At 36.4% G+C, this 14,745-nt stretch overlaps 2 long non-coding RNA genes across 5 annotated transcripts in view; one reads left to right on the top strand and one right to left on the bottom strand.

Annotated features, from left to right (window-relative positions):
• The first annotated feature begins 796 nt into the window (after window positions 1–796).
• LOC147913009 (uncharacterized) overlaps window positions 797–14,745 on the top strand; it is a 94,551-nt gene continuing 80,602 nt past the window's right edge. For 2 of the 4 annotated variants that reach the window (XR_015549216.1, XR_015549217.1), the window contains exon 1: window positions 797–902. This is a non-coding gene — a long non-coding RNA (uncharacterized LOC147913009). Of the gene's footprint in view, window positions 903–12,832; window positions 12,851–14,745 lie in introns of those variants that run through there. The other 2 variants (XR_015549221.1, XR_015549223.1) reach the window with 2 other exon arrangements.
• The window catches only part of LOC147913010 (uncharacterized), a 36,859-nt gene continuing 23,108 nt past the window's right edge, over window positions 995–14,745 (bottom strand). Inside the window, exons 3-4 of the long non-coding RNA XR_015549229.1 lie at window positions 7,622–7,779; window positions 995–1,146 (exon numbers count right to left, since the gene is read on the bottom strand). This is a non-coding gene — a long non-coding RNA (uncharacterized LOC147913010). The remainder of the gene's footprint in view (window positions 1,147–7,621; window positions 7,780–14,745) is intronic.

Below are 14,745 nucleotides of genomic sequence, written 5' to 3'. Positions count from 1 at the left end.
CATAATATTTAGAATAGCTCTAACATGATTTTTGGTTTTCATTTTTGCTTGAGAATGTGCTACACAGATGTTGTGGATAGGCAAACTATTTCTTTCAATTATTCCTTCATTCTTTATTCATTCAGTCAGTTGTCAGCAATTTACTAGGCACTTCTATGTGCCAGGCATGCAATAAATATGAGGTTCTTCAAGTAATGGGTGAATCCAGATCTACTACGGAAGGACCTGTGCTCTCCAGCACACTGATGAAGTGTCTTGAGAACTAAAACTGTAGAGAGAAGTCTAACACTGTGACCGAAGAGGAAGAGGTAAAATAATTGTGTCCAGATAGATGTCTCATGGGCACGGAGCTCACCAAGCTCACGAAGGGAAGCTTGGTCACTTTCCACATTTTAGTCACCACATTTCCCAGCATCCAGGCAATCATTCCCAGTTTCTTTTGCCTGAAGTGCTCGTTTTCCCTCTTCTCTCAAATAACTCCACATCCTGCTTAAGGTCTCAACTTAAGTTTCACATCTTCAAAGAGACCTTCCTTGACCCCCTAGCCTAGCCTAGACTAAATTCAATCCTCCTGATCTATGGGAATGTCACCCTTTATTTCCTTTTTCTTTTCAATTTTACTATAATTATCCCATTTCTAAATATTTGTCTGATGTCTATTTTTTCTTGCTTCATTCTCCTTTTTAAAAGGACTGCATTAACCAGGATAGGCTAAGTTATGTTACAGGAACAGTTAATTCTGAAATCTCAGGTACTTAATATGATAAAGGTTTATTTCTCTCTCATGCTTTGTTTTTGGTGCAGGTCTGTCTGTACTGAGCTCAGCTCAACCCAGTCATTCAGAGACTCCAGACAACTGAGGCAGCCTTCACCTTATAGCGCAGATGTAACTCCTAAAACAAGTGTGTGTGCGTTTGTTTCTGTTTTAGTTTATTTGTTTGTTTTTTTGTTTGTTTGTTTTCTTTTGCTTGGTCTGGGGAAGAGAACCGGGAGAACCGCTCCAGGGCTTCTCACTCTCCATTGGACAGCTCTACTGGCATAGTCCTGCCAACAGGAATGGGATTGAGAAATGCAGCTTTCCTTGGGCGCTTAAGGGAGAAGGACCTGATGTTCGTGAATGGAGGTCATCATCTTTGAATTGAAAACCTGGAGAGAAACAATGGGAAGAAGGAAATGAAGTCCTAAACTAGGGCCAAGATTGTGAAAGTGCTTTTAGCAATTCTAATTAGCTTAGATCTGATTATCACACACACTACTGAAAGGATTTGCCTCCGGATTGCTAAATCATTTGCAGTAGTTATTGAGTAATTGTGGGGAGTAGAAGGAGGTTCAAAGAAAGTGAGAGGGGAAGCATAATCCCTTTTCTAAAAATTTATAAGAAATGGAGCCTGTAAACTATAAACTGGCAGAGGATTGCAGGGATTGTTTATGGAAAGTTATGAGAAGTCTTGTCCACAACAGGTGCTTATCTGCAGACCGTTACTGCTCCATGTGAGAAGATAAGTATAGAAACAGAGAGTAAGCATTTAGAAACTTTTGTAGACACTTGTCAGAGAATTTTACATCTATTGACTCTAATAATCTTTTAAAAATATATTTTAAAAGTTAAAATTATTGAAATGTACTTGTGTTGGGGCCCAGGTCATGCCACCCCAAAATATCCCACAATAGCATATTGATTATTTTAAATTAAAGTAATTTGAGGAGAGAAGGGCATTCTGACCCTCCTGTCTCTGTTCCCCATGAAATCAGGAAATAAATCTCCCACGTGAAAGGTCGTCTCCCTGCATCCTTATCAACAGAGCTGGGAATTCAGTGCCAAGAAGTCTGCATAAACAAACCTTGCTCATTTACTACCTCAAGCATGAACTCACTATTTATGTACCCCAAACCTAAGTTTCTTTATCCTGTCACAAATTTATTGTTTCTTTGTGTAAAAGATATATATACTGCCTACTTTGTTCACTCTCTGAGCATCATTTCTTTTTGATCTCCAATAGGTATGTATCAAATTGGGTTTTTCTCTTGTTAATCTGGTCTTTTGTCCATTTTATTATTAGTCCAGCCATGAGAACACAAGAAGGGAAGAAAGGGATTTTTCACCCACCCTGACACTTGCATTTTGTGTCTTTGATTTTTATGTTATTTCATGTTTCTAGCAAGTCATTTTTACTGTATTTTACAAAAGTTTCAGTCCATGATAAATTGAAAATTTGAAAAATCCAGACTGATTCATTGCCACAGATTGTTTGTGACGTATTGGTTTGAGCATCTTCTGAAGGAAATGAAGGAAAGTGATGACTGGGAATGAGAATGTGCTGATACATTAAGACAGCAACTAGCATCAGACCACGTATATTTTTCTTTTTAATGACCAACTAATCTAGTAATATCAGAGAAACACAGTATATTTAATGTATATGGATTGTGGCATATGACAAGTTTTATCACCATTTTGGAAAAGGTGTTGAAATATGGGTCGGGTACTGGCTTTATTAAGTAGATTGTCATTTAAACAATGACACACAAAGAGCTCTGGTTTATGAGTCGGTGTCTACCTCTCCAGTTGTGCCCCCCCGACACTGTACCTGGACACTTTCCTTCACCTTTGGGAGCTACATCCTAGCTCCTCCCTACATTTGTAATCCCTGATATTTCAATGATATTTTTGCACCATTTGTGAGATGTGGAGAGTGGGAAAAATCAAATCAAATAATTTGTAACAATTTAAAGGAAAAGATTGGGGAGAATTATGTGAAGCATATGTAATAAAGCATATGTATTTCAATTGACAGAGTTAATAATTTTTAAATTATTTATTGGTTACCAAAATAATGAAAGTAATCTTAGATTACATTATTAGGAGATTTATTGACTCATCTCTGAATTTGTGTTCAACTTTTCTACCAAACTGGATTTGAGTCAGTTTATGATCTATATATCTTTAAAAATAACAATAAACTGTTGAGGTAGGTTCAATGCATTTTATTATATACTGTAGTATTATAAGAGAAAGGTCTAAAATTTGTTTCTGAGTTATCTAGTGACCAGAACAAAGAGAGAAGTAAGAGTCACAGATAAGATAAAAGTAAAGCGTTTTCCAGGAAAAACCAAACTTTTTCCCCAAAGCCATACTTTTTGTGTTCTCATAGAAAGGGAATTGTGTGATGTAGTGGGCACTGTCCACGAACAAATACGTAAAATAAATACAATATTGAGTTTGTATGTTTTCTTCTTGCTGTGGCTCTTTGGTAGTCTGGTTTGATAGAAATATAATAAAGCACATCTGACATAGGTTCTAAATTTTCAGGTTGCATAAGGATTATCTGGGGAGATTCTGACTCAGCAGACCAAGGGAGGGGTTCAGGATCCTGTGTTATTAAAACGCTCCTCTGTTGATTCTGCTGCCCATGGTCCAGAGATCACAATTTGAGAAACACTGATCTAGAGGGGTAGTTGGCAGTTTTCCACGTAGGTGGTTTATCACAGTTGAGCCTAACGTAAGAACGGGTGGTATTGTGATTCTGCTATTTGGCAAGAATCTCGATTGCAGATATGAAATCTTACTAATTCAGGAAGCAGCCATGTAAAATTTGACCCTAAATGCTCCCCATTAAATGGACTTTAAAAAAATTAGTTCTGCTGTCCAATGTGTTTCTCCTGGCTCTCCGCAATCAATAAATACTCCAAATGTAGGATTTTTATCAAAGAGAGAGCCTACACCGAAAAATTCCCATGGAAAACACTGACATGAAGGAATGCCTGAGGAGTTTCACAGATAATGAAGAATCATTTAAAATATCATCTTAAAGGTCAAATTGACAAGTACCTACTACTCAACCATTAAAAAATTAATACACTAATTAGTTTTAAGTTTTATTTTGGGTGATTTAGAATATTTAGTTATCTTTCATTTATTCTGTAACATGATTATATTGTGCAAGAAGTAAATGGCCTAGTGTCTTTTTTAACTGTAGTTCAAAGTAATGTGTTTGATAATAGAAAAATATGTCATGTGTTTTGAAGATTTTAGGTCCTTTAGCTAACCTAGCACTACATGGCAGGCGGTGGGTACTAAATTTCTTAGAATTTGTGTTATTGATCCCCTGAGAGGATGTTTGAACTAATCTCAAAAGAAAATATCAGTCACCTTCTTACAACTCAGGCAGTATTAAGAATCATAGAATAAGATGAAAAGAGTATGCTTTGTGCAAAAGAAAATCTTTTGAAAGAAATTCTGAAGTTATATAAAAGAGAATAGATTTCTGAGATAGCATAATTTCTTTCAATTTTATATATAAATATAAAATCAAATTATCCTAAATCCAAGTTAAGTTTTTAAGTCTCCTACATGTGGATTTATTAACTATACTTTTTCTAAAAGTTGCTCTTTTTTTGTGAAACACATTAGGCATAGCACACTAGAATCAATCTCTTAAACCTGGGACATTTTTTCCTCAGATGTGCTGCCTAAATTGTGGTGATTCTTGAAGCATTACACATTTTTGACATGGAATCCAAAATGAAAATTTTGTTTCATGAAGGTAGAGATTGATTGTTTTTATACATGAAATCAAAGAATCTTAGAGACAGAGCAGATCTTTTCACCCCACTGCTCTGTTGCGTGTTTAACACATTTAAATACATTACCACCACCACCACCACCACCACCACCATCACTGATACCGGCTCAAGATAAGGTTGACATAAGGGAAGCCATATTGTAGAAAAGAAAAACTCTGTTGTAACTTTGAATGACCTCTGACTAACTAACACAGCTGGATCTGCACCCTCCAGGAGATCCAACTGCTCTGGAGATTTTACGACCCCTGCTTGTGCACGTACCTCCCAGCTGCGATAAGATGATAACTGCTTTTTTGAGTTCTTTAGGAATGTGATGACCCCTGAACAGAGAACCTGTGCTGATAGCCACCATCAGTGAAGACTGAAAGATCTGGTGTGGCGACTCCCAGTCTGTAACAGCAGAAGGTCAACATTCCTAACCCCCTCCCCAATAACCCAATGGCCTATATAACTGCTGTAAGATTTCATGCCCCCTTAAGATGATTCTTTTGGACATGAGTCGGCCATCTTCCCTCTCACTAGCAAGCTGTAATAAAAAAGTCCTTTTTCCCCTACCACCTTGCCTCTTGACTATCGGCATGTCTTGCAGTGAACAGAAGACCCCATGTTGGGCGGTAACATTGCCACCACCAGCCATGCCTCAAGGCAGAAATCCTTCCTACACTAATTTTCCAAGTTTCTCTACCCTTTGATCAGAAGTTTTCCAAGATAAATTCTCACCACTTTATGATTAAGTCCACTCTCTTGCTACGCATTTTTAATTGTTGAAAAGTTTTTAGGCCAAATTTGTTTTCCTGTAATTTTCATCTTTACCCTTTGGTATGACACACTAAGTCTAGATATGCACCTGAAACCATCTGTTCAGGTGTTTGAAGACGTCTCTCAATTTCCCTTAAGTCTCTCCTCCAGGTGGAACATTCCAATTATCTCAAGTATTTCTTCCATCACCCAATTTGCAGTGGCACACTGTCTTGTGTATTTGCTTTTTCCCTTATTGGGTCATCTACTCATTGTTGACAGGGACAAGGTCATTTTTATCTTTCGGTTTCCAGTTTGAGCATAATGCCTGGAACAGATTAGACAAGTAAAAACTTATGTCCAAATACTATAACGTTTGTCTGTTGTTAGAAGAGTAAGTGATCAGTCATCACCAAACTTTCTATAGTTTTTCAATAGTCCCTTTAAAAGTAGCGCCAAAAACTAAATATGATACTCCTAAAATTATCTGGTGATTTCAGATGCAGAGTGATTATTACATTTTAGGACTTGGACAATCCATATTTTACACAATATTGGATATAAGTTTCTTTTCAGTATATCACTCTGGCTAACATTGAGATTGTATTCAGTTAAATACATAGGATTATTTTTCAATTGGCTGTTTAATTAACCATTGTTTCCCAATCTGTATGTATGCAACTGATTTAATCTACATCTAGGAACTTAAATGTCTCTTAAATTTACTTTTTTATAAAAATTTTAGTTCTGCAGGTCAAATTTATTTTTCCTGACTCTGTATTAATGAATAAATATGGTAGCCTTGCCTTTAATGCATCCTCCCCAATTAAACAACAATAGATCACTAGAACCTTATTGCAAATTTTCATCAATCTATCAATTAACATATTTTAGTTATAATGATCATTCCACCTAACTATGCTGTTAACCAGGTAGTTCTATTGTTTCCCCACAGGTATTCAGGGAAGGCTTTGTTGAAAGATATGTTAAATCAGGATATACTCTTTTAGAAAGTGATATTCCAAATTATTTGTCTTAAAATTCGATCCAAAAAAGGAGATCAGTTTATTATAACAGGACCTTTTCTTGGTGACTCCAGCTGGTTTCTGGAGATAACGTCTTTCAAGTAGGCATACATTATTCTACAATTCTTCTAGGGATCCATGCCATTAGTATATTCATCAGATAATTTCCCTCTTCTTTTTGAAAAATCACTGACAAGATCTTTCCTTCATTTTTGGAATCTCTTACATATGCGAAGATTCCTTCCTCCTTACCTGCCCCCACCAAGATTCCAAGATTGTCAGTGTCCTGGGTATTGTGTAACATGAAACATGAATTGTCAACAGGGAAAGTCTAGAATTTACCAGGTATAATGCATTTAGAAAAAAATGACTTTACTAGATACCATTATACTTGAAGTTCTTTACACCTTCCCTGTTTTTTCACCTGTGCATTTTGAAATCCATAACTTTGATCTGGCTAGGTACTCTGTAGGTCACATCTCTAACAATGTTGTTTCTTTTAGTCTTTCTCCCTAATCTTACGTGTTGGTTCCCAATCGTGCTTCTGCTCTTAGGTCTGAGAATTTCTCTATTGATATTTTTCCTTTGCATTTGATCTTATTTTGTCTTTCCTTCTCAGTGGTATCTTTGTTAGAGATCTATTGATTTTTTTCAGGCACATGTTCAGTCTCTCATGGGTTTTCACCGATACCCATGAGATCCACCTATTTCTTTAGGTTACATTTTAAATTTTAATTTGAAAAACACCGATATTCCTGACTGTTCTAGATAGAGACCATAACCAAACCCATAGGGTCTTGGTTTTATTGCTGAATTCTTTCCCTGTGAATTGTTTAATATCACTTCCATCGTTATTCTGTTTATGTCAAATTTATTTTTTCCTACTGTTAGCTTGATCTTTTAATCTGGGCATTTTCTCCCTTCCCTCTTAAAAGACTTCATCATAGCAAAATGTATTCTGCACAGGCTTTTTTAGATTTCCAGCCTTTCCAAATAGTCCATGATTTAGGAGTCGTAAACCTTAGTCTAGACAACCAAATCCTGATCATCATCTTTTATGTGGTTAGATGTTCTCTTTCTGTGTATTTTTTTTTTAATTTTACTTCTATAGTCATACATTTCAACTGGCAGAAAATATAAAATCTCTAGCTATACCTCCACATCTGTATTAGTTATCTATTTCTGCATAACAAATTATCCTAAAACATAGCAGCTTAAAACAGGCATTCATAACCTCCAAGTTTCTGAGGGCCAGGAATCTAGGAACAGCTTACCTGGGAAGTTCTGCATCAGGAGCTCTCAAGAGGTTGTGGACAAGTTATACGCTGGGCTGCAGGGATCTCAAGACTTTAGTAGGGTTGCAAAGTCACTTCAAAACTCATTCATGTGATTGTTGGGAAGCCTTGGTTCCCTGCTGGCTTTCAGTTGGAGACTTAAGAAGAGAGAGAGAGAGAAAAAGAGAGCACAAGTGAGAGAGCGCCCAAGATGGAAGCAGCAGTCATCTATAACCTAATCTCAGAAATGACATACCATTATTTCTCCCATATGCCATTGGTCACACAGACTATCCCTGGTACAATGTGGGAGGGGACTACACAGGTTGTAAGAAGCAGGACGTGCAAATCATTGGGGCTATCTTGAAGATGGCTAATACAATGTCTTTCAGTTTCCCATCCAAGCCTTCAAACGGAAGCTTTCTAGGCTGCTTCTGAAGAAATTAGTAATTCCTATGGAAATTAATTAAGTAGTGGTAGTGGACTGAGAATATGAGCCTTCGTAGGTCCTCTGGTTAACTTTAGATAAATTATCATTAAATTATCATGCTCTGATTAGCTTTATTGTATGTTTTAGATGATGTTCTAAACTTCTTCACCACAATTTCCACATTATTTCATTTTATAGTTTTCAAAGACTAAGGAGAATGATTGGGCTTGTTAAATACAGAGAACAGTCACCTGGAAGATGAACTCGGACATATATGGTCTTCACCACATGTAATTCTGTTTCAGAAATTTAGCTCTATGCAAATATGTAATAATGTTTTATGTTATAGTGGAATTAGGTAGTACGTGTGAAGATAAAGGGTATGTGGAGACATAAAAGCCATGAATTCATTTTAACTTTTTAAAATGTGCAAAGCAATGTCCTCAGCAGAGGGGATGAGATGATAAAATATCATGCTTACCCTCAAGGAGCTTAGAGTAATTATTAGTTGTAGAACAGACTTGAACTTTAGCCATCGTTCCATTTTCCCATACCTACTAGCTTTGGGGTGGGTATCCGGTCTGTCGGTTAGGGATGCTGTGAAAACTATTGAGATGATTCTTGCAGTGTTGTGATGTATTTAAAAACTGTGTGTTATATAAATGCCTTATTAAAATATAAAGAGCCTATCATAGGCACAATAATGATCAGATATCATTACACAAAATGTGTATTTTTGCCTCCTATAACATAAGTATAATGGTTTCTAATGCATCACAACTCTTATGAGGCTTCTTTTACCAACATGAACCTAAGTGGCAAAATGGAAGTAATTTGCTAATTAATGCAAAATAGAACCAAACCCTTTCCCCCCATTATTTGACAAATGGAATCGTTCTAGGTTTCTTCTGGGGAAATTAGTATTTCAGACAAAAGTGATTTTTGACTTGTAGAGCCTTGCATACAACATTTTCAAATGTTTAAAATAATTTGGAGTAAGATGCCATTACCCTTTTGAGAAATAGAACAGAGAGATTAAAAGCCTTTCTTCAAGAGTGGCACGATATATTTAAAGTGCTAAAAGGAAAAAACTTATAGCCAAGAATTCTCTACCCAGCAAGGTTATCATTCAAAATGGAAGGAGAGATAAAAAATTTCCCAGACAAGCAAAAATTAAAGGAGTTTGTCACCAAGAAACCAGTGCTACAAGAAATGTTAAAGGGACTGATTTAAGGGGAAAAGAGAAGACCACAAATAGGAAAAATTATCTATTTCCATGATAAGAGGGTAATGGATACAAATGCACAAAAAAGAGGTTGGATATGATATCAAAAACATAAAAGGAGGGAGGAGGGGAGTTAACGAGTACAGCTTTCAGACAGAGGTCAAACTAAAGAGACCATGAATTCTGTATAGAAGGAGAAAGGAACAGAGAAGGACTACTAAAACACTGAGAAAAAAAAAAAGTTAAAAAATGGCAGTAAGTACATACTTATCAGTAGCTACTTTAAATGTCAATGGACTAAATGGTCCAATTAAAAGGCATAGGGTGGCTGATTGGATAAAACAACAAGACCCATATATATGCTACATACAAGAGACACACTTCAGACCTAAAGACACTCACAAACTGAAAGTGAAGGGATGGTAAAAGATACTCCATGCAAATGGCAACGAAAAGAAAGCTGGGGTAGCAGTACTTATATCAGACAAAATAGACTTTAAAACAAAAACTGTAAAAAGAGACAAAGAAGGGCGTTACATAATGATCAAGGGAGCAATCCAGCAAGAGGCTATAACACTTGTAAATATCTACGCACCCACCTAAATATATAAAGCAATTATTAACAGACATAAAAAGAGAAATAGACAGTAACACAATAATAGTAGGAGACTTTAACACTCCACTTACACCAACGGATAGATCATCCAAACAGAAGATCAATAAGGAAACATTGGCCTTAAATGACACACTAGAACAGATGGACCTAGTAGATATATAAAGGGCATTCCATCCAAAAACCGAAGAATACACGTTCTTTTCAAATGCACATGGAACATTCTCCAGGATTGATCACATATTAGGCCACGAAACAAGTCTCCATAAATTTAAGAAGATTGAAATAATGCCAAGCATCTTTTCTGACCACAACGGTATGAAACTAGAAATCAACTATAGGAAGAAAATTAGAAAAGCCACAAATATTTGGAGATTAAACAAAACGCTACTGAACAACGACTGGGTCAATGAAGAAATCAAAGAAGAAATAAAAAAATACCTGGAGAGAAATGAAAATGAAAATACAACATGCCAGAATTTATGGGATACAGCAAAAGCGGTTCTAAGAGGGAAGTTTATAGCAATACAGGCTTATCTCAACAAACAAGAAAAATCTCAGATAAACAATCTAACAGTGCACCTAAAGGAACTGGAAAAAGAAGAACAATCAAAGCCCAAAACCTGAAACTATGAAACATCTAGAAGAAAACAGGCAGTACGCTCTTCGACATCGGTCTTAGCAACATATTTTCAAGCACCATGTCTGACCAGGCAAGAGAAACAATAGAAAAAATAAACAAATGGGACTACATCAAACTAAAAAGCTTCTGCACAGCAAGGGAAACCATCAACAAAGCGAAAAGACAACCTAACAACTGGGAGAAGATATTTGCAAACCAGACATCTGATAAGGGCTTAATCTCCAAAATATACAAAGAACTCATGCATTTCAACAACAACAAAACTAACAACCCAATTAAAAAATGGGCAAAAGACCTAACAGACATTTCTCCAAAGAAGATATACAGATGGCCAACAGACACATGAAAAGATGTTCAAAATCATTAACTATCAGGGAAATGTAAATCAAAACTACAATGAGATATCACCTCACACCTGTCAGAATGGCTATAATTAACAAGACAGGAAACAACATGTGTTGGAGAGGATGTGGAGAGAAGGGAACTCTCATACACTGCTGGTGGGAGTGCAAACTGGTGCAGCCACTATGGAAAACAGTATGGAGATTCCCCAAAAAATCAAGGATAGAACTACCATATGATCCAGCTATTCCACTGCTGGGTATTTATCCAAAGAACTTGAAAACACCAATGCGTAAAAATACATGCACCCCTGTGTTCATCGCAGCGTTATTCACAATAGCCAAGACTTGGAAGCAACCTAGGTGCCCATCAAGGGACAAATGGATAAAGAAGATGTGGTATATATACACAATGGAATACTACTCAGCCATAAGAAACGATGAAATCCAGCCATTTGTGACAACATGGATGGACATTGAGGGTATTATGCAAAGTGAAATAAGCCAGAGGGAGGTCAAATACCGTATGATTTCCCTCATTAAGTAGTAGATAATAACAACAAGAAACAAACACATAGAGACAGAGATTGGATTGGTGGTTACCAGGGGGGAAGGGGGGAGGGAGGAGGGCAAAAGGGATAATTCGGCACATGTGTGTGGTGATGGATTGTAATTAGTATTTGGGTGGTGAACATGATGTAATCTATGCAGAAATAGAAGTATAATGATGTACACCTGAAATTTATACAATGTTATAAACCAATGTTACTGCAATAAACAAAAAAATTTAACAAAAAAAAAAAGCCTTTCTCCAGTTCACACAGTAATCCTGAAAGAATAAAGAATTTAAGTTAGCATGTTTGTGCTACATTGTATCCCTACCAAAATGTCAACTTTGAGACAAATCTGGAAATTATATGGAGGAAAATCCTCATCCCCGAACGTCCTCTCATCTGTAGTTTTTAAATGAGATCCTTTTTCCTTTTGGAGGTCTTTTTCATGGTCTATGGTTAGATGTAAAAGGCAAGTCCCACTAAAATATACACACAATCCAAAATGGTGCAACATATTGCAGGTTTGAATTAGCGTTAAAGGGAAGAGTTAAATTAAATCTAGCTACAGTAAAGCTTATTAACTAAGGAAAAATTGATATAGTATTTCTCCCCCTGTGGGGTGCCAAGTTGGAGTACATAGGACAGCAGGCCATTGCATTTCTGTTGAGCTAAACTCAACCTGGGAACCAGACTTGCAGGATCCTTATTGTCTGGTGGTAGACCTGATGAATTCACAAATGCTTATTATTTATAATACAGGAAAATCAGAGGTAATCAGCTTGTAAAAATTCCTTCTTAGAGTGCTATATCTTTGAATTCTGAACTCTCAAGGAGTAATTTCTGAAAATGTCTCCTGGCATTTTGTTCTTTGCAAGTTATGGCTGTATTCTTTTAAGAAAATTCAATATCTGAAGATCATTATTTACCAAACACACGGAGGAGAGAAAAGTGTTACTATTTATTCTATACAATGATGCTGTTCTACAAAATGATGTATCACACGATTCCTATAAATGGGGAGCTCCTCGCTCCTCCAGTGCATTTAAGAATGTGAATTGAATAACAGAAATGTGACGTACACAAAACTTTCCACTCACACATTTACTGTGGAACAAAAAGAAAGAGATTTTTTTTTAATGTAAGACTTTCTGATTAATTTGTGTTCAGGATGAGCTTAAACCATTTAACAAAAATCTCAGTCCATTTGGGAATCTGTTGATTTTTTCACCAGGAATCTTATTGTAGCTTTCACCAATCAGTATAATCAAATTGAGCTTGCAGTTCATCCAGGGCTTACTGGATTTCTCTGAATTATATCCGTCAAGATACTAAATGAGGATATGGATCATCTGTGATCTTCTAATGCGTCGGTTGCCATAGAAGCTGCTCTTCTGGCCTGATTTGATCAATTTGTTTCAAGCAAGTAATTTGATGATTCTTTCCAAAAGGAAAACGTCATAATGTTCTTGTTACCAAATTGTTTCTCTTCATTCATGACAGTCTCCTCCTAATAACTGTGATATTTTGGTCATTTTATATACATTCAGCAGATACTAAGCCTTGAGTTTACATATTTTTTAAAATGTGACACAAAGTCTTTTTACGTTTAATTCCCCTTTTATATGCTAATCAAAAAGATTATCTAGAAAATCCAAATCTTTGTGATATAAACATGGGTGATGTTTTCCTTGAGAAACAGGCTAATTGCATCATAGTCAATGAAACATTTAGGTTCAAGTGCTTTTACTGCGGACCACCACTATCCTCAAAAGCATTCATGAAATGCTGCATTTGAATGCTGCTGGTTTATCACAATTAGCAGAACTGGGGTCCTTACTCACGATGTGTTGACCACCTAGTCCTGGTAATCTGCTTGAAATGAAATGGAACAGCAGTGAAAATGTGCCTTGTTATGAAATGTTACATGCAGAGAGGAACTTTTTCACTTTCCCTAAACCAATCTCAAACTCGAGGCAGAACTTTTAGTTTATGATCACAGGCGTAAGATCCAGTGTGCATTTGCATACTTAACTTGAATGCTGCATGAAAAATAGGGGCATCGTGAAATTAATTAGGACATTTACTTTCAGCTGTGAGAAAGAAAACAAGCTATTATCTAGCAACTGCCAGCTTCCTTTAGGTGGCAGTGTATAGCAAGGAGAGGCTGGTTGTGATACTGCCTAGGATCTCTAACAAAAAGTAAAAAGAAAAAAAAAATCGGTTTCTCGTCGGAAATGTTTTCTTGCATCTTCTGCGTTTGGTTTCTTTCTCTAATGCCAGTTTCTGGTTTGAATCTCTGAACATACATGCCCTGTATCATTGAAATCATTACTGTGCATTTTCTTTGCTTCAAAAACAATACCTGTTCTTTAATATGCACCTCCAAGTACCCATTGTAGTGTTATGAGCCCTGTGGGTGTTAAGAATATTTTTTGACCGACTGACTGTCAATACTGAGCTGGAAGTAAACATCTCGACTGCTCTGTCATTTTATGTTTTTCAAAATTGAAGCACAGAATTTATCCGGAGAGTGTCGGCCAAGATACGAAAAACAAATATATAGACATACTGTTTAAAACATGTTCAGAAACACGTACTTGTTTTCGAATTCTAGAGAAAAATTCCCGTGAGTTTCTCCCTGTGGTATGCTGTTCCACTTGGTTTTGTTGGGAATTATGCTTTGCCGGATATGGCCAAATGCTTTGTCATAAATTTGCATATGAAGCTACATTTATCTGTTTTCATTATAACCACGTACCCATGCTGTACCTACTTTCTTCTTATGTGAATATAATTTTTATAGCAAAAACAGAAATATGAAAAAAGTCCCTAAGAATTTTTCTGTTCTTCTTTTCTCTTATTCTAAACAGGAATTATTGTTTATTATTATTGTTATTATTATTATTATTACCAATGTCGTTTGTAAAAGAGACAGGAAAGGAATTAGAACAGTGCAAACATTGCAGCTCCAAACCTTGATCAGACACTTTACTACTTTTTATATAATTATATTCTGTCCACATCTGATTCAATTAGAAGTCTTTCCAACAAGGCAGGTTACAGCGGCTGGAGTTTTGGATCTCCTTTAAGCCTCTGATGTAATCAGGCAAAACGATCGCTTCAAAAAGAGAACACAAACCTCACAACCTATCTCCCCAATTTCAAATGACACTTTTAACCCTCCGTGTTTCCTGCAGCCGTCACCCTAAGTCAACAGCTGGGCTTAGCTGCAGGCCGCAAGCTTAACTCTTGCAGAACATTTTAGCAATCTTCTAATGCTACGTTTGTCAACAATGGCTTATTTCCTTTGTCTACTTA

The sequence above is a fragment of the Ceratotherium simum genome, chromosome 31, assembly GCF_057802395.1.
Source record: "Ceratotherium simum simum isolate JZ-2026a chromosome 31, ASM5780239v1, whole genome shotgun sequence".
In the NCBI taxonomy this organism is placed as follows: domain Eukaryota; kingdom Metazoa; phylum Chordata; class Mammalia; order Perissodactyla; family Rhinocerotidae; genus Ceratotherium; species Ceratotherium simum.
Note: the sequence above shows the minus strand (reverse complement) of the source record. Positions and strands in the feature narration are given on the sequence as shown.